General features: G+C 42.6%; 1 long non-coding RNA gene across 49 annotated transcripts in view; it reads right to left on the bottom strand.

Moving 5' to 3' along the window:
- Window positions 1-19,640, bottom strand: part of LOC147353913 (uncharacterized) — a 61,532-nt gene that overhangs the window by 31,499 nt on the left and 10,393 nt on the right. For 12 of the 49 annotated variants that reach the window (XR_015146053.1, XR_015146051.1, XR_015146046.1 and 9 more), the window contains 3 exons: window positions 17,269-19,433; window positions 12,613-12,662; window positions 1,495-11,502 (listed from right to left, as the gene is read on the bottom strand). This is a non-coding gene — a long non-coding RNA (uncharacterized LOC147353913). The remainder of the gene's footprint in view (window positions 1-1,494; window positions 11,503-12,612; window positions 12,663-17,268; window positions 19,434-19,640) is intronic. The other 37 variants (XR_015146080.1, XR_015146060.1, XR_015146070.1 and 34 more) reach the window with 26 other exon arrangements.

Raw genomic sequence — 19,640 nt, 5'->3', positions numbered from 1 at the left:
ACTGAAAATCAAGAAATAGGCAATTTAATTTTTTTATCAACAGTATATTTGATAAGTATAAGACATGCATATCTTAGGGCACAGTTTTTCTTTTTGTCATACGAGATATATACTTAATAAATTCAAAAATGTTTAGTGTTTTTTCATAAAAGGAAAAGGTAAGTAAACATAGATTTGTTCAGAACTCAATGCTTCACTGTTTTATCTAAAATTGATTTACATTTTCAATGAATTCTCATCATTGAATTTAATTTAACAAAACTCTAATGGTTTAAATTCCTGAGAGTCCAAAATACAAAGTGTAATTCTTTTCAAGAGCTTACCTAAAAGCTTATACACCATTTATCTCAGTTATTTATGACAGTTATCAGTGTGAGTGAACTTTCTTGCTGACAACTTTTGCCACAGGTATGACCTAGTGACTAGCGGTAGAACTAAGTACAGAAAAGAATGTTGGTGTCTCGTGTCTCCAGTAATCAGACACAGTTAACAAGCTAAACTGATGTCAGTACCACACAGAGACTTAATGTTGAACATTTCTCAGATTTTGTGACTCAGAAATACTCCATTTGTAAGCACTTATTGTACTTTGAGTCAATGGAATAGAGCTCATTTAGAAGTTAATCTTAGGAATGTTTTCTAAAGACAAAGACACACACGGAGACATACACACGAGCAGAGATCTGTTTCATCATTTTACATTTCATGACTCAGGCACTGCAATTAAACTTGTCAATTGATGAAAAACAGAGAGATGAAAAACAGTCAAATGTTCACACTTGAGGTCAAAGGCGTCTTTTTCTTTCCTCCTTCCACCAGTCTCCCGGCTTGGTTTCAGTTCTTCTAAATAAGCCAAGGCTAAAATGCAGGCAATGTGGGCTGTGTTTGTATTAATACTTAGGGACATGGTGAGGCTTAACATCAACTTTTCTCCTAAGAATATCTTTGTTCTCTCAGGGTGAGTGTTCTAAAAAATTAAAGTGTGTTATCAAGCCACTCTCTCCAACTGCACATGCAAAAAGAACCAGTTCTGAAATTTCAAAAGAGTTTCATCTCAACTATTTTCTCCAAAGTCTAAAGAATATTGGGACTACATAGTGTTAAACTATTTTGTCCTTATTGATAGGTTTAAACTTTTAGGTTGACCAGTCATCCAAAATGTGTCCTAGGAGGTCATCAGAGGCAATCAAAGGAGCATTTCCCATTTTTGATCAGACACCTATGAGCCAAATACAAACCAGACCTCATTAGCTGATGGAAACCTTATATGAGGGGGAAGACACCAGAAAGCATAAAGCTCAGAGTGGCTGTGTCCAATTCCTGCCAAGTCTATGACCTTAGCCCTTAGACCTCACAGGTGGGATTTCCAACATGAAAACTAACCAAACAGGCACTCAGTGTTCCCCAGATGGAAACAAATGTTCCTCAGATGGACACAAATGTTCCTCAGATGGACATATTGAAGGAGCCTTGGATACACAGCAGGGGACTCACCCAGATGCTGGTCGAGATGTCTCGATGTCCCAGATGTTGTCTTTCTCCTTCCTCAAAATAATTCCTTGGAGCAGCAAAATTCAATCTGGTATGGGCTGGAGGAAGACAGGAACATCCTTGAGGCGAAGGTGGCCTCCCCACCCTCTAGGGCGGCCCTCCTCTTCCCTCCTCTACCGCCTTGGTGTCCCCACTGCCCGCTTGGTGGACCGAGTACGACTGGGGCTCAGCCTTCTTGACGCGGGTCCTCAGGGATCAGGCCTCTGAAGGAATCTTCCCAGTGTTCCAACCTTCTGGAAAGAGGCTGCGTGGAGGAAAAATCTAGAGAGTGTGATGGAGCCAGGGGACACCCAGGGGGTTACCCCTAAGCCAACCCCACACGGGACTCCAAATTTGTTACCCAAATTCGGCCTCTGCACACCAAGGTAGAGTAAAGTCTGTAAGAAAGAAGTTTGGGTGAAGTAGAAAGAAAGAGCTTTACTGCTTTGCTAGGAAAAATGGGCCACATTGGCCTAGTGCCCCCAAGACCTGAGTGCCAGCCTGGAGCGGGTATGTGCAGTCTTTAGTGTTTATGGAGCCCTGGCTGGTGTTGAGGCAGTGGGGAGGCCGCAGCATCAACCTTCTTGTTCCAGCCAGTCTGGGGTCTACCTGCTGTGGGCAGCAGTTCACTTGTTCAGCCTGGTGGGGGTTTCGGTAACTGCAAAATAGCTCACACATAAGGCACAGAATATTACCAAGAGACCTTGAGGAAGAAAAGTCCTTGACTTTGTGTGATGGCTCCAGTATTATTATTTTGTCTTGTTTGACATTTTCCCCTTCAGGATTTTCTCACTGCTCTGATGAAATTTATTCTTTGTTTTCCCCCATCCTCGCCAGAACGCATGAGGGATCTTTGTTCCCCGACCTGGATCCTACTATCTTCAGCCCATGAATTTGACTGGTGGAGTCTTAGCCACCAGACCACCAGGGAAGCCCCCAAGTGGATTATTTGGTGAAAGATTTCCTACAGACAAAAGGCTGGTGGAGGACTTGACTGGGGGTTTCTTCTGGGAAAGCCTCAGTGGGTCCTGCTTGGTTACAATCTGGCCCTTCCCTGGTCTTCCCCTGCCTGGCGACTCAGCCCTCCAGGAGAAGAAAGTCGGCACAGAAACAGGCAGGAGGCCACAGGAGAGTTCAGATGCCATTTATTTCTTTAGGGTGAAATGTACACGTTGTCAGGGTGGCTGAGCAGTAAAGAATATGCCTGCAGTGCAGCACATGCCGGGCACTTGAGACTGGTCTCTGGATGCGTAAGATCCCCTGGAGTAGCAAATGGCACGCCACTACAGTATTTTTGCCTGGAAACCCCATGGAAATTGGAGCCTGGGGGGCCACAGTCCAAAGGGTCCGAAAAAATGACTGAACAGGCACACAGGCAGGAAGGTAACATTCGTGCGGTGCCAGTAACAGCAAACTTTTGGTTTCTATATTTGTTCTGGTTCCTGCAGTGGAGGAACCAGTACAGGAAGGCAAGCTGGTAATCTTTGTCTTCTGAGCACTGTTACCATCATGTCAGTGATGTCTCTCCAGGTTGAAATCAGTCTTGTTGGTTAGGCAGGCACATTTGGAATGTGTAAATCATAAATCTTGATCATAAAGATCCCACAGGAATAAATCTTTTAACATAAAAACGTGTAAGATTTCGCAAAAATAGCAAAAATACTGCAGTGGTAGATCAATAGAGATTAAACCGTAAAGACTTCAGATCGTTTCTGACCAAACGTTGCCTTAAATATATACAAGGTCTTCTTCTGTAAAAAACTCAGGCCCAGCTGGTTCCATGCCACGGAACCTATCTTTTGTAGGGCCCATCCCACCAAGCACTTGACTAGGTGTTTAAGCAGCCGTTTGAAGGGCGTCCGGGACTGGTCCATTGTATATAATTGTAATTGATCTTCTACAAATTTACTTATTTTCTCTGTGAGAACATCAGCAAGTGTATTTTGAAGAGTTTCCATTAGCTCGGTCTTGGTGAAAGAAATCAATGTCTCCATGCCGAAACACTGAGCTTCTCTGAGTGTGTCTGTTCCCCTTAGTCCGAGTCCTCTATTTATTTACTCTCAAATCCTGCACTTTTTATCGAACAAACTAGGCTACTTTTGTAGCTCTTTTTAGCATGCAAAAAAAAAAAAAAGGCTCTAAAGTGCAGCTAGAAATGCCCAGTTCAGGAAGGCCCCAGTTACATGCTGCATTTTTGTGATCATAGATACAATAAAAATTGACTCTAAAGGGCAGTTGGAAATCCCCCCTTCAGCAAGTCCCCAGTTGAGGAAGGCCCAAGTTACATGTTGCATTTTTGTGATCATAGATACAATACAAAATTGACTCTAAAGGGCAGTTGGAAATCCCCCCTTCAGCAAGTCCCCAGTTGAGGAAGGCCCCAGTTACATGCTGCATTTTTGTGATCATAGATACAATACAAAATTGACTCTGAAGGACAGTTCTAAATCCCCACTTCAGCAAGTCCCCAGTGGAGAAAGTCCCCAGTTACATGCTGCATTTCTGTGATTATAGATACAATACAAAATTGACTCTAAATGGCAGTTCTAAATCCCCACTTGAGCAAGTCCCTATTTCAGGAAGTCCTCAGTTACATGCTGCATTTTTGGGATCATAGATACAATACAAAATTGACTCTAAAGGGCAGTTGGAAATCCCCACTTCAGCAAGTCCCCAGTTCAACAAGACCCTGCTACATGCTGCATTTTTGTGATTATAGATACAATAAAAAATTGACTGTAAAGAGCAGTTGGAAATCGCCCCTTCAGCAAGTCCCCAGTTCAGAAAGGCCCCAGTTACAGGTGGCATTTTTGTGATCTTAGATACAATACAAAATTGCCTCTAAAGGGCAGTTCTAAATCCCCACTTCAGCAAGCCCCTGTTGAAGAAGGCCCCAGTTACATGCTGCATTTTTGTGATCATAGATACAATACAAAATTGACTCTAAAGGGCAGTTGGAAATCCCCACTTGAGCAAGTCCTCAGTTCAGGAAGACCCAGTTACATGCTGCATTGTTGTGATCATAGATGCAATACATAATAGACTCTAAAGGGCAGTTCTAAATCCCCACTTCAGCAAATCCCCAGTTCAGGAAGTCCCCAGTTACATGCTACATTTTTGTGATCATAGACACAATACAAAATTGACTCTAAAGGGCAGTTGGAAATCCCCACTTCAACAAGTCCCCAGTTCAGAAAGGCCCCAGTTACATGCTGCATTTTTGTGATCATAGATACAAAATTGACTCTAAAGGGCGGTTCTAAATCCCCACTTGAGCAAGTCCCTATTTCAGGAAGTCCCCAGTTACATGCTGAATTTTTGGAATCATAGATACAAAATTGACTCTAAAGGGCGGTTCTAAATCCCCACTTCAGCAAGTCCCCAGTTCAGGAAGGCCCCAGTTACATGCTGCATTTTTGTGATCATAGATACAATACAAAATTGACTCTAAAGGGCGGTTCTAATTCCCCACTTCAGCAAGTCCCCAGTTCAGGAAGGCCCCAGTTACATGCTGCATTTTTGTGATCATAGATACAATACAAAATTGACTCTAAAGGGCAGTTGGAAATCCCCACTTGAGCAAGTCCTCAGTTCAGGAAGACCCAGTTACATGCTGCATTGTTGTGATCATAGATGCAATACATAATAGACTCTAAAGGGCAGTTCTAAATCCCCACTTCAGCAAATCCCCAGTTCAGGAAGTCCCCAGTTACATGCTACATTTTTGTGATCATAGATACAATACAAAATTGACTCTAAAGGGCAGGTGGAAATCCCCACTTCAACAAGTCCCCAGTTCAGAAAGGCCCCAGTTACATGCTGCATTTTTGTGATCATAGATACAAAATTGACTCTAAAGGGCGGTTCTAAATCCCCACTTGAGCAAGTCCCTATTTCAGGAAGTCCCCAGTTACATGCTGCATTTTTGGAATCATAGATACAAAATTGACTCTAAAGGGCGGTTCTAAATCCCCACTTCAGCAAGTCCCCAGTTCAGGAAGGCCCCAGTTACATGCTGCATTTTTGTGATCATAGATACAATACAAAATTGACTCTAAAGGGCAGTTACAAACCCCCACTTCAGCAAGTCCCCAGTTCAGAAAGTCCCCAGTTACATGCTGCATTTTTGTGATCATAGATACAATACAAAATTGACTCTAAGGGCAGTTGGAAATCCCCACTTCAGCAAGTCCCCAGTTCAGCAAGACCCAGTTACATGCTGCATTTTTGTGATTATAGATACAATAAAAAATTGACTCTAAAGAGCAGTTGGAAATCCCCCCTTCAGCAAGTCCCCAGTTCAGAAACTCCCCAGTTACATGCTGCATTTTTGTGATTATAGATACAATACAAAATTGACTCTAAAGGGCAGTTGGAAATCCCCACATGAGCAAGTCCCCAGTTCAGGAAGGCCCCAGGTATATGCTGCATTTTGTGATATAGATACAATACAAAATTGACTCTAAAGGGCAGTTCTATATCCCCACTTCAGCAAGCCCCTGTTGAGGAAGGCCCCAGTTACTTGCTGCATTTTTGTGATCATAGATGCAATACATAATGGAGTCTAAAGGGCGGTTCTAAATCCCCACTTCAGCAAGTCCCCAGTTCAGGAAGGCCCCAGTTACATCCTGCATTTTTGTGATCATAGATACAGTACAAAATTGACTCTAAAGGGCAGTTGGAAATCCCCACTTCAGCAAGTCCCCAGTTCAGCAAGACCCAGTTACATGCTGCATTTTTGTGATTATAGATACAATAAAAAATTGACTCTAAAGGGCAGTTGGAAATCCCCCCTTCAGCAAGTCCCCAGTTACATGCTGCATTTTTGTGATCATAGATACAATACAAAATTGACTCTAAAGGGCAGTTACAAACCCCCACTTCAGCAAGTCCCCAGTTCAGAAAGTCCCGAGTTACATGCTGCATTTTTGTGATCATAGATACAATGCAAAATTGACTCTAAAGGGCAGTTGGAAATCCCCACTTCAGCAAGTCCCCAGTTCAGCAAGACCCAGTTACATGCTGCATTTTTGTGATTATAGATACAATAAAAAATTGACTCTAAAGAGCAGTTGGAAATCCCCCCTTCAGCAAGTCCCCAGTTCAGAAAGGCCCCAGTTACATGCTGCATTTTGGTGATTATAGATACAATACAAAATTGACTCTAAAGGGCAGTTCTAAATCCCCACTTCAGCAAGTCCCTATTTCAGGAAGTCCCCAGTTACATGCTGCATTTTTGGAATCATAGATACAATACAAAATTGACTCTAAAGGGCAGTTGGAAATCCCCACTTCAGCAAGTCCCCAGTTCAGAAAGGCCCCAGTTACATGCTGCATTTTTGCGATCATAGATACAATACAAAATTGACTCTAAAGGGCAGTTGGAAATCCCTTCAGCAAGTCCCCAGTTCAGGAAGACCCAGTTACATGCTGCATTTTTGTGATTATAGATACAATAAAAAATTGACTGTAAAGAGCAATTGGAAATCCCCCCTTCAGCAAGTCCCCAGTTCAGAAAGGCCCCAGTTACATGCGGCATTTTTGTGATCTTAGATACAATACAAAATTGACTCTGAAGGGCAGTTATTTTTTTTTTATTAATTTTATTTATTTATTTGGCTGCTCCAGGTCTTAGTTGTAGCATGTGGGATCTAGCTCCCTGACCAGGGATCGAACCTGGGCCCCCTACACTGAGAGCTCAGAGTCTTAGCCACTGGACCACCAGAGAAGTTCCCTGAAGGGCAGTTCTAAATCCACACTTCAGCAAGCCCCTGTTGAGGAAGGCCCCAGTTACATGCTGCATTTTTGTGATCATAGATACAATACAAAATTGACTCTAAAGGGCAGTTGGAAATCCCCACTTCAGCAAGTCCCCAGTTCAGAAAGTCCCCAGTTACATGCTGCAATTTTGTGCAATCTAGCCTCGGTAAATTCAAAAAAATAGAAATCATTCCAAGCATCTTTTCTGACTACAATGCAGTAAGATTAGATCTCAATTACAGGAGAAAAACTATTAAAAATTCCAACATATGGAGGCTGAACAACACGCTGCTGAATATCCAACAAATCACAGAAGAAATCAAAAAAGAAATCAAGATTTGCATAGAAACTAATGAAAATGAAAACACAACAACCCAAAACCTGTGGGACACTTTAAAAGCAGTCCTAAGGGGAAAGTTCATAGCAATACAGGCATACCTCAAGAAACAAGAAAAAAGTCAAATAAATAACCTAACCCTACACCTAAAGCAACTAGAAAAGGAAGAAATGAAGAACCCCAGGGTTAGTAGAAGGAAAGAAATCTTAAAAATTAGGGCAGAAATAAATGCAAAAGAAACAAAAGAGACCATAGCAAAAATCAACAAAGCCAAAAGCTGGTTCTTTGAAAGGATAAATAAAATTGACAAACCATTAGCCAGACTCATCAAGAAACAAAGGGAGAAAAATCAAATCAATAAAATTAGAAATGAAAGTGGAGAGATCACAACAGACAACACAGAAATACAAAGGATCATAAGAGACTACTATCGACAATTATATGCCAATAAAATGGACAACGTGGAAGAAATGGACAAATTCTTAGAAAAGTACAACTTTCCAAAACTGGACCAGGAAGAAATAGAAAATCTTAACAGACCCATCACAAGCACGGAAATTGAAACTGTAATCAAAAATCTTCCAGCAAACAAAAGCCCAGGTCCAGACGGCTTCACAGCTGAATTCTACCAAAAATTTAGAGAAGAGCTAACACCTATCCTGCTCAAACTCTTCCAGAAAATTGCAGAGGAAGGTAAACTTCCAAACTCATTCTATGAGACCACCATCACCCTAATACCAAAACCTGACAAAGATCCCACAAAAAAGAAAACTACAGGCCAATATCACTGATGAACATAGATGCAAAAATCCTTAACAAAATTCTAGCAATCAGAATCCAACAACACATTAAAAAGATCATACACCATGACCAAGTGGGCTTTATCCCAGGGATGCAAGGATTCTTCAATATCCGCAAATCAATCAATGTAATACACCACATTAACAAATTGAAAAATAAAAACCATGTGATTATCTCAACAGATGCAGAGAAAGCCTTTGACAAAATTCAACATTCATTTATGATAAGAACTCTCCAGAAAGCAAGAATAGAAGGAACATACCTCAACATAATAAAAGCTATATATGACAAACCCACAGCAAACATTATCCTCAATGGTGAAAAATTGAAAGCATTTCCTCTAAAGTCAGGAACAAGACAAGGGTGCCCACTTTCACCATTACTATTCAACATAGTTTTGGAAGTTTTGGCCACAGCAATCAGAGCAGAAAAAGAAATAAAAGGAATCCAAATTGGAAAAGAAGAAGTAAAACTCTCACTGTTTGCAGATGACATGATCCTCTACAGAGAAAACCCTAAAGACTCCACCAGAAAATTACTAGAACTAACCAATGATTATAGTAAAGTTGCAGGATATAAAATCAACACACAGAAATCCCTTGCATTCCTATACACTAATGATGAGAAAACAGAAAGAGAAATTAAGGAAACAATTCCATTCACCATTGCAACGGAAAGAATAAAATACTTAGGAATATATCTACCTAAAGAAACTAAAGACCTACATATAGAAAACTATAAAACACTGGTGAAAGAAATCAAAGAGGACACTAATAGATGGAGAAATATACCATGTTCGTGGATTGGAAGAATCAATATAGTGAAAATGAGTATACTACCCAAAGCAATTTATAGATTCAATGCAATCCCTATCAAGCTACCAATGGTATTCTTCACAGAGCTAGAACAAATAGTTTCACAATGAGCTTATTTTTTAAACAATTCAGGTATAACTGGTTGTATGTCCCAGATGTTATCTTCTGTAGTACAAATATCAATATCCTTTTAATCAGGTATGCAACCAACCAGTTTAAGGCTTTTAGGACTTGCTCCGTTCCATGTATCATTACTTTATTATTTATGAATTTCCTTACCTTCTCTGTGAGGAATTCAGCAACCATAGCCGCTAGAAGTTCCATGGTCTTGTGCTCCTTCAGTGAAATAAGTAAAGCCATGAGGAAAACTGCAAGTGCGTCTGCTCCTTTCAGTCCCCGTCCAGAATTTGTTTTCTCTGACAGAAGTCACGGGATGAAGTCACTGGCCAGTGAGTGTGTGACAGGAACAGGGCAACACTTGAGGGAAGAGGTTAGTTCACGCCCACTTGTTTGCCAGCATGATGACTAATCATAAAACTTCGGGGAGGATTCAGTGTATAAGTCAAAGTCCATAGTGTATGTCACATTGCACTTGAAAATGTATTGCTTATTTTAAAACATCTTTTGATACTGAGTTCTGACTAATTCAACAGTGATAAGAGAATAGACTGTGTATGATTTTAATACCTTTAGACCATGACATTTTTGTACCTTGTTTTATGTCCCTGGATGTGTTCCAGTGTCTCCTAGTTTATGGGAACTTGAAGAGAATTTGTATCCTACTGTTGTGTGAAAATTATGTAAGTCTTAATTATGTTGAATTGGTTCCTTGTGCTTTTCAGGTCTACTCTATCCTCTACCTCTCTGAATATTTGTTCTATACATTTTTGAGAGTTTGATATTGAAACTCCAATTACAAACCTTAAGTTATCTATTCAAAATATAATTACAATATAGAGTGGAAATACATGTAGCCTTGTTCTCTATTTTTCAAGTCTCCTGTAAATGTGTTTGCATACTTTCATAATTAAAAAATAAAAGAGAGAAAAATGAATAAAGACTAACAATTTAAAAAATCGGGGGAAAGATTGATATGCAGTGGGCCTCTCCCTCTAGCACTATTGCCGTTGGCGGCCCTTAGCACCTGGTAACTGAGAATGATCCTGTGCAGAGTGGACCCAGGGGGACACGGTACTAAACAGGTGTCAGTTCAGAGCCGTTTTCCTTTTATCCTCTTCTGCGGAACTTCTGACAGTGGGAGCAGATTGCCATCCTGTTTATTAATTTAAAGTATAGTTGATTTACAGTGTTGTGTTTGATTTCTGCTACACTGCAAAGTGATTTGTTTACATATCTATTTAGTCTTTTTCATATTTTTTCATTATGGTTCATCACAGGGTAATGAGTGCTATACTGTAGGACCTTGGTGTTTACTCACCCTGTATCTAGCAGCTTCCATCTGCCAGTCCCAAACTTGCAATCCTTGCCTCTCCCAACCACCTTCCCCTTGGCAACCAGAAGTTGTTCTCTATGTCTGTGAGTCTGTTTTTGCTTCAAAGACAAGTTTGTTTATGTCTTATTTTAGATTCCACGTACAAGTGATATATGGTATTTGTCTTTCTCTTTCTGATTTAACTCACTCAGTATGATAAACCCTAGGGCCGTCCATGTTGCTGCAAATCACATTATTTCATTACTTTGAATGGCCGAGTGATACTCCATTATGTACGTATAATGTATATATATGTATGTACATATACCACATCTTCTGTATCCGTGCATCTGTTGATGGACATTTAGTAGTTTCCATGTCTTGGCTATTGTCAGTAGTCTTGGCTAGTTTGAACACTGGGGTCCATCTATCGTTTTGAATTACACATATGTCTCAGTACATGCCCAGAATTAGGATTGCAAGATATATGGCAACTATATTTTTAGATTTTTTGAGGAACCTTCATATTGCTTCCAAGTGGTTGCACCAGTTTACATCCCCACCACCTGTTCTCCACAAGCCCTGCAGCATGTAGTATTTGGACACTGGTTTCTCTTCCTAACTCCTCCCCTCGGCTGCCGTCAGTGTCCCTGTCCCCAGTGGCTGCAGCGTAAACCCCCGTGTCCTGTGCTGCTTGTAGACACTACAGGGGGTCCCCCCAGCCCCAGTGCACTCGAGCAAAATATGAAGATTTCTGCTCATATGTCAGGAGACTGTCTTTCTTATTTACCTTATAAGGCTGCTCAGAAGGTAAGAATCACTGATTTCTGGAGGAGCAAAGAAGAGAGAAAAGAAACATATTTCCATTTTACTCACAGAGGGAATTTACTCAATTGCTGTCAGTCATTAGTAGCTTGAGGGCAAGGGCTTTGCTTTGTCTGGAAATCACAGATCAAACCCAATAATATTTCAGCATACAAAATCCATCAACTTGAACACTATATTTACAAGTTGTTTCAGTAACTCATCTTTTTTGTTAAACACTTTTAGGATATCATTAGGTGTTTTACATTAGGATTTTAAAATTTCCTTTACCAGCTGAGCCACAAGGGAAGCCCCCTGGGTTGGGAAGTTCCCCTGGAGGAGTGGCTACTCTCCAGTATTCTGACCTGGAGAATTCCACGGAGTGTAATCCATGGGGTCGCAAAGAGTCGGACACGACTGAGCAACTTTCACTTCATTTTAAATTTCCTAATGTGAAATTGATCAGAGACCAGTGCTTCTCAAAATGGTCTTCCCTCTAGGAAGCACTTTTGCAAAACCATCAGAGTACAAGAACTATCTGTGAGTGACTTAAAGATATGGTGACATGCATGAGCACAATGTAATGGGTTAGAAACTGGATTACAATAACCAGAATTATGACTTGGTAACATCAGGACATACCAGGTTTGTAGGAATTCCATAATTTTTAACACATCTCTATTAATAGCAACCATCCACAGAAGAACTCTAGAAGACTTATATTTGATAATGCTCCCCATGGTATTTAACACACCAGTCATGCTGCTGCTGCTGCTGCTGCTAAGTCGCTTTAGTCGTGTCTGACTCTGTGTGACCCCATAGATGGCAGCCAACCAGGCTCCCCTGTCCCTGGGATTCTCCAGGCAAGAACACTGGAGTGGGTTGCCATTTCCTTCTCCAATGCATGAAAGTGAAAATTGAAAGTCAAGTCGCTCAGTCGTGTCCGACTCTTAGCGACCCCATGGACTGCAGCCTACAAAGGCTCCTTGCCCATGGGATTTTCCAGGCAAGAGTACTGGAGTGGGGTGCCATCGCCTTCTCCGACCAGTCATGCTAGTTAATCTAATATTTGCCTCTGAGCTGCCTCCCACTTCCTCTCGAACACTCCAAGTTAGTTAGAGAAAGAGACTTACCATCTGTTCTCCAAGGCAGCTCATTATTCCAGGAAAAGTTTGTTCTGTTACTAGAGAGAGAAAACCAAATTCCAGTCTTGTACCAGCTTACTATTAAAAAGAAAGTTCTTTACCTAATTAAATTTAATTTAACCTTAATCAATCCTCCTTTTTTTTTTAAATGTTTCTCATTTTTTGTATCCATATGACGTGTCTCTTGCTTTTCCCTATCCAAATCAGCAAAATTATCCTCTTGTTAGATTTCAAGAAAAACTACTGTTATTTTCTATATCTTCTTTTGACAATAAGCATGTATCCTACTTGCATTCCATGCTCTTACCATTTTTAGTAAGTGTAAATACATTGCATTTTTTAAATCCCTTAAAACTTAAAACCAAGAAACAAGCAATTGAATTGTATTTCTTTTTACGAATATTAGATTTCATAAAGTATATGACATACATATTTCATAGCAGAATTTTTCTTTAGGTGGTAGAAGATGTGTGTTTAATAAACACATTTAGTGTTTTTATTCAAAAGAAGGTAAAGATAAATAAACACTGACTTTTCAGTAGTCAGTGTTTCAGTATTTTATCTAAAATTGATTTCAGTCTTCAATGCATTCTCATCATTTGACTGAATTTAGCAAAACCCCAAAGTTCTAAATTCCCCAAAATCCGGAAACACAAACTATAATTCTTTTAAAGAGTTTACCTAAAAACTTCTCTACCGTTTATCTCTTATTATCTATGACAGTATCATCATGGTTAATTTTCTTGCAGTCAAAGTTGGCAACAGATATGACTTTTTGACTGGCAGTGGAACTAGGTGCAATGAAAGTGGATGACAATGTTGGTGACTCATGTCTGCATTAATTCACACACAGTTAAAGAACAACCTAACCTGAGGTCAGTACCAGATACGGACTTAATATTGAACATTTCCCAGATTATGTGAACCTTAGAAATACTTTATTTGTAAGGGCTTACTTTTCTTTAAGTCAATTAAATGGACCTCATTTAGAAATGAATCTCAGGAATTTTATCTAAAGACAAAGACACACGCTGAGTCATACATATATTCAGCTAAGACTAGATCTCATTTTTTCATCAGTCTTATGTGACTGTTTTCCTTTCCACATTTTCTCACTTCTCTGGTTAAATTTATTCTTTTTTTTTTCTAATCTCACTGCAAGGCATGTGGGATATTCGTACCCCAACCAAGTATTCAACCTTCAGCCCCTGAATTTGACTGGTGGAGTCTTAACCACTAGACCAAGAGTTAAGTTCCTACATTTATTCTTTGGTGAAAGTTTTCTTTACAGACAAAAGGCAGGCAGAGGACTTGGCTGGGGGTTTATTCTGGGAAAGCCTCAGAGGCTCCTGCTTGGTTACAGTCTGTCCCTTCCCTGGTCTGCCCCTGGCTGGAGTCTCAGCCCTCCAGGAGAAGGAAGTCAGCACAGAACCCGGCAGGAGACCATATGAGAGTTCAGATATCCTTTGTATTCTTAGAGTGAAGTCTATACAGAAGACAATGGCACTTCACTCCAGTACTCTAGCCTGGAAAATCCCGTGGACGGAGGAGCCTGGTGGGCTGCAGTCCATCGGGTCGCTGAGAGTCGGACACGACTGAGCAACTTCACTTTCACATTTCACTTTCATGTACTGGAGAAGGAAATGGCAACCCACTCCAGTATTCTTGTCTGGAGAATCCCAGGGATGGCAGAGCCTGTTGGGGTGCAGCATACACTATTAGGGGGCTCAGTGATAAAGAATATGCCTGCAATGCAGGACATGCAGGAAACATGCATCTGATCTCTGGGTCCATAGGATCCCCTGGAATAGGAAATGGCACCCCACTGCAGTATTCTTGCTTGGGAAACCCCATGAACATAGGAGGCATACAGTCCAAAGAGTCACAAACGGCAGCTGAAAAGGCATACAGGTCATCCGTTGTCAGGAGGGTAGAGGTGGTGTGTTGCTGGTAACAGCAAAAATTCTGTTTCTAAATTTTTGTCAAGTGTTAGAGCAAACTGCTGTTGAGGAAGCAATAAAGGAAGGCAAGCTGGTAATCTGTGTCTTCTGAATACTATTATCATAATCTTAGGGATGTTTCCCCAGGTTCAAATCAGTCTTGTTGGTTAGGCAGGCAGAGTTGGGATGTATAAATCAGAAGGAAACTGAAATCTTAGCCGTAAACATCCCACAATGATGAGTCCTTTTACCCAATAATGCACGATGCTGTCTTGTCGCTGCTGCTGCTGCTGCTGCTAAGTCACATCAGTCGTGTCCGACTCTGTGTGACCCCAGAGACGGCAGCCCAACAGGCTCGTCTGTCCCTGGGATTCTCCAGGCAAGAATACTGCAGTGGGTTGCCATTTCCTTCTCCATGCTGTCTTGTTAAGACTTCACAAAGATAGCGTAGATACTGAACTGATACATAAATAGAAATTAAACCATGATGACTTCAGCTGGTTGGTGACCAAACTTCTTAAAGACATATATGATCTTACTGCTTAAGCAACTCATGCCTAACTGTTTCCATGTCATCAAAGCTATCTTGTGTAGGACAGATAGCAGCAACCACTGGACTAGGTGTTTAAGCCACTCACTGAAGGGCCTCTGGGCCGGCCCTAATTCATAGACTTGTAATTTATCTTCTACAAAGGTCCATAACATCTCTGTGAGAAGGTCAGCAACTATATTTTCAAGAGATTCTTTGACCTTGTTCTTGGCTAAATGAATCAGTGTCTCCATGCCAAAAAAGTGAGCATTTCTGTTGCTTTTAGTCTAGGTCCTGAATTTACTTGCTCTGACAGACATATGGGAAGTCTCCATCTCCTAGAGGCTGTGTTTTGGCTACTCCTTACTGCGCTGTTGGATACAGCACAGTATCCAACAAAGTGGCACAAATTAACACTTTATTGCTATATACAGTACTTTCTTGACTGTATATGAAATGGATATAAGAAAGAAGTTTTTATACTTTTATACTGTTTTCTTGTAGTGGATATAACAAAACAAAATTGTTATATACACAACTTTCCTGGCTAGGAGTGGATATAACAAAAAAAGCACAAGAGAGATATTTTGAACTAATGGTTTCTTGTGGGAGGGCAGGAGCTTAAATATGGGGAGGCGGAGGTACCAGCTGCTGGGAGGAAGACAGGCTCCCCTGTCCATGGAATTTTCCAGGCAGGAATAGTGGGATTGGGTTGCCATTTCCTTCTGCAGGCGATCTCCCCTTCCCAGGAATCGATCCTGTGTCTCCTGTGTGTCCTGCATTGGCAGGCGGATTCCTGAACACTAGTGCCACCTAAGAAGCCCTAAGACAGCTTCAAGGATGGAGCGTACAACATGGGGATATAGGCAATACTTTGTAAGAGCTGTAAGTGGAAAGTGCCTTTCAAAATTGTCAACAAAATAATTGTAGAATTTAAAACAAAGAAAGTGAGTTGAGCCTGGGTGTGTGAGTAAAGGGTCGCTGGACTCGAGCCCAGGGGAAGTGAGGGAGGCCAATGGTGAGAGGTCTTGGGGTGGGGTCTAGAGTGTGGGACAGAGGGCAGGCTTTCCAGGCTCGGCTGGGACCAGGCTGAGAAGGGCAGGATTTCTCTTAGAGGGGGTCTGGGTGGGGCCTGCAGCATCTGGAGAAGCTCTGTAGGAAAGCCAATGCGGAGTGGGGGTGTCTGGGTGGGGAGGAAGACCTGCAGGAGAGGGAGTGGTCACACGGGGGCGCCAAACGTCCTTCCACAGAGTTCGCCAGACGCTGAGACCCGTGAGTAGATGAAACCGACTCAGACCCTAGCGGAGGCTGAAATGGAGCCAGAGCCGAGGAAGGGGAGGGGATCGAGGACAGAAGAATCTAGAACACGAGATTGGGTAGGGGAGGAAATGGAGGACGAGTCAGACTGTGGTGAGCAGGGCCTGAAGAATCTAGCAACTGGAGAGAGGGAGGGGGAGAGAATGAAGGATGGGGCAGGCCTAGGAGTGTGCAGAGCCCAGAAGAATCTAGAAAAGCCGGGGATGGGGGATGAGTTTAGGGGGCAGGGGGTGAGGAGAGGGGCACTGCCCTGAAGGATGGGAGGGGAACGTCATAGTAAGGAATAACTCTGATGGGGGAGGGGCGGGGCTGCATTCCCAGTTTCCCTCCTTGAGGCAAATAGAGGCCTCAGGTGCATCCGGCACCGTTGGAACCGCCAGCCTCCTGGGCCCCGCCTTGGGAAGCACGGAGCTTCTTGGAGTCCACACCGTCGTCGTCCACACGCTTCCCCTCCGGGGCGGTCCTTACACTCCGGGGACTCCTCCTTCCCTCTGTTCTGACCCTATTCTGTCCCTTGAGGACTGGCGCCCGGGGCCTGTGCCCCGGGGCCGCCCGGGTTCCTCTGGCCCCTCCGCTGAGATCAGGAGCCCGTCTGCGCGGGCGCCGCCCCTGCTGCCCACAGGACGCCTCCTCCTCAGGGCTCCCCTCCGGAACGTCCGGTTTGGCACCTCGCAGCCTTCCACCCCGCTGGGACTCAGGTCCCTCAGCCCTCCTGCCCCCAGGACCCTGTTCTTCCAATTGCTCCTGGCTTCTCTCCAGATCTCCTTGCCAAAACTGGGCCTCTGTGTACTGGGCCAGATTTTCTCCCAACCTCACCAGAAGGCATGAGGGATCTTTGTTCCCCGACCTGGATCCTACCTTCAGCCCATGAATTTCACTGGTGGAGTCTTAGCCACCAGACTACCAGCGAAGCCTCAGTTCTTGAGGCTAAATGAGGCCTGCGTCACCCCCGGGCTGCTGGATCCGCGAGCCTCCCGGGCCGCCAGCCTCCCGGGCCGCCTTGGGGAGCTCAGCGCTTGTTGGAGTTCACACCGTACGCACGCTTCCCCTTCGGGGCGGTCCTTCCACTCCGAGGGCGCCTCGGTGGCGCAGCTTCTCCTTCCCCCTGTTCTCCCCCTGTTCTGTCCCTTCAAGACCGGCGCCCTGGCCCTGTGCCCCCCGACTCCTCTCAAGATCCCCAGGGCTCCTCCGGTCCTCAGGTTCCCTCAGGTCGGGAACCGGCCTCCCAGCTCCGCGCCCAGCGCTGCCCTGCTCCCCACGCCGACCTCTCCTCAGGGCTCCCCTCCGGAGTTTTCCCTTGGAAACCTCTTCTGCCCTCGGCCCTTCTGCCTCCTCGCTCCTCCAGACGCGGCCCTTCCCCTGCTCTGCGCCCGCCTGCGGGACCCTCACCCCAGCAGGAGAAGAAAGTCAGCACACGAGCAGGCAGGAGACCACAGTTACCGTTTTATTTCTCCAGGGTCAGGTGTATTTATTGTCCGAAAGGCAGAGTTGGTATGTAGACGGTAACAGCCAAAGTTTGCTTTCCAATTTTCTCCCAGTGTTTGCGGAATTGGCAATTTAGGAGCCAATATATTAATTCAAATCCGATGTGTTTTTCCAAACTCGTTATCATAACGTTAGTGACATTTCTTCAGTTTCTAATCACTCTTCGTTAGGCAGGTGCAACTGGTATTTATAATTAGCAAGGAAACTTAAATCTCTGTTTTAAACTTCCCACAGTGATGCCTGTTCTTATACAATAGTATATGACGTCCTTTAAGATTTTCTGAAGATAGTATAGATAGCGAACGGATATATAAATAGAAATTAAATCAGTCACTTTTGCTGGTTGATGTTTTAAGCTTTTAAAGACGTACATGAGCTTATTTTTTAAACAATTCAGGTATAACTGGTTGTATGTCCCGAATGTTATCTTCTGTAGTACAAATATCAATATCCTTTTAATCAGGTATGCAACCAACCAGTTTAAGGCTTTTAGGACTTGCTCCGTTCCATGTATCATTACTTTATTATTTATGAATTTCCTTACCTTCTCTGTGAGGAATTCAGCAACCATAGCCGCTAGAAGTTCCATGGTCTTGTGCTCCTTCAGTGAAATAAGTAAAGCCATGAGGAAAACTGCAAGTGCGTCTGCTCCTTTCAGTCCCCGTCCAGAATTTGTTTTCTCTGACAGAAGTCACGGGATGAAGTCACTGGCCAGTGAGTGTGTGACAGGAACAGGGCAACACTTGAGGGAAGAGGTTAGTTCACGCCCACTTGTTTGCCAGCATGATGACTAATCATAAAACTTCGGGGAGGATTCAGTGTATAAGTCAAAGTCCATAGTGTATGTCACATTGCACTTGAAAATGTATTGCTTATTTTAAAACATCTTTTGATACTGAGTTCTGACTAATTCAACAGTGATAAGAGAATAGACTGTGTATGATTTTAATACCTTTAGACCATGACATTTTTGTACCTTGTTTTATGTCCCTGGATGTGTTCCAGTGTCTCCTAGTTTATGGGAACTTGAAGAGAATTTGTATCCTACTGTTGTGTGAAAATTATGTAAGTCTTAATTATGTTGAATTGGTTCCTTGTGCTTTTCAGGTCTACTCTATCCTCTACCTCTCTGAATATTTGTTCTATACATTTTTGAGAGTTTGATATTGAAACTCCAATTACAAACCTTAAGTTATCTATTCAAAATATAATTACAATATAGAGTGGAAATACATGTAGCCTTGTTCTCTATTTTTCAAGTCTCCTGTAAATGTGTTTGCATACTTTCATAATTAAAAAATAAAAGAGAGAAAAATGAATAAAGACTAACAATTTAAAAAATCGGGGGAAAGATTGATATGCAGTGGGCCTCTCCCTCTAGCACTATTGCCGTTGGCGGCCCTTAGCACCTGGTAACTGAGAATGATCCTGTGCAGAGTGGACCCAGGGGGACACGGTACTAAACAGGTGTCAGTTCAGAGCCGTTTTCCTTTTATCCTCTTCTGCGGAACTTCTGACAGTGGGAGCAGATTGCCATCCTGTTTATTAATTTAAAGTATAGTTGATTTACAGTGTTGTGTTTGATTTCTGCTACACTGCAAAGTGATTTATTTACATATCTATCTAGTCTTTTTCATATTTTTTCATTATGGTTCATCACAGGGTAATGAGTGCTATACTGTAGGACCTTGGTGTTTACTCACCCTGTATCTAGCAGCTTCCATCTGCCAGTCCCAAACTTGCAA

The sequence above is a fragment of the Bos grunniens genome, chromosome 18 (genome assembly GCF_055505025.1).
Source record: "Bos grunniens cultivar Pamir isolate PY7600 chromosome 18, Bosgru_T2T1.0, whole genome shotgun sequence".
In the NCBI taxonomy this organism is placed as follows: domain Eukaryota; kingdom Metazoa; phylum Chordata; class Mammalia; order Artiodactyla; family Bovidae; genus Bos; species Bos grunniens.
This window is presented reverse-complemented; position numbering and strand designations above follow the sequence as displayed.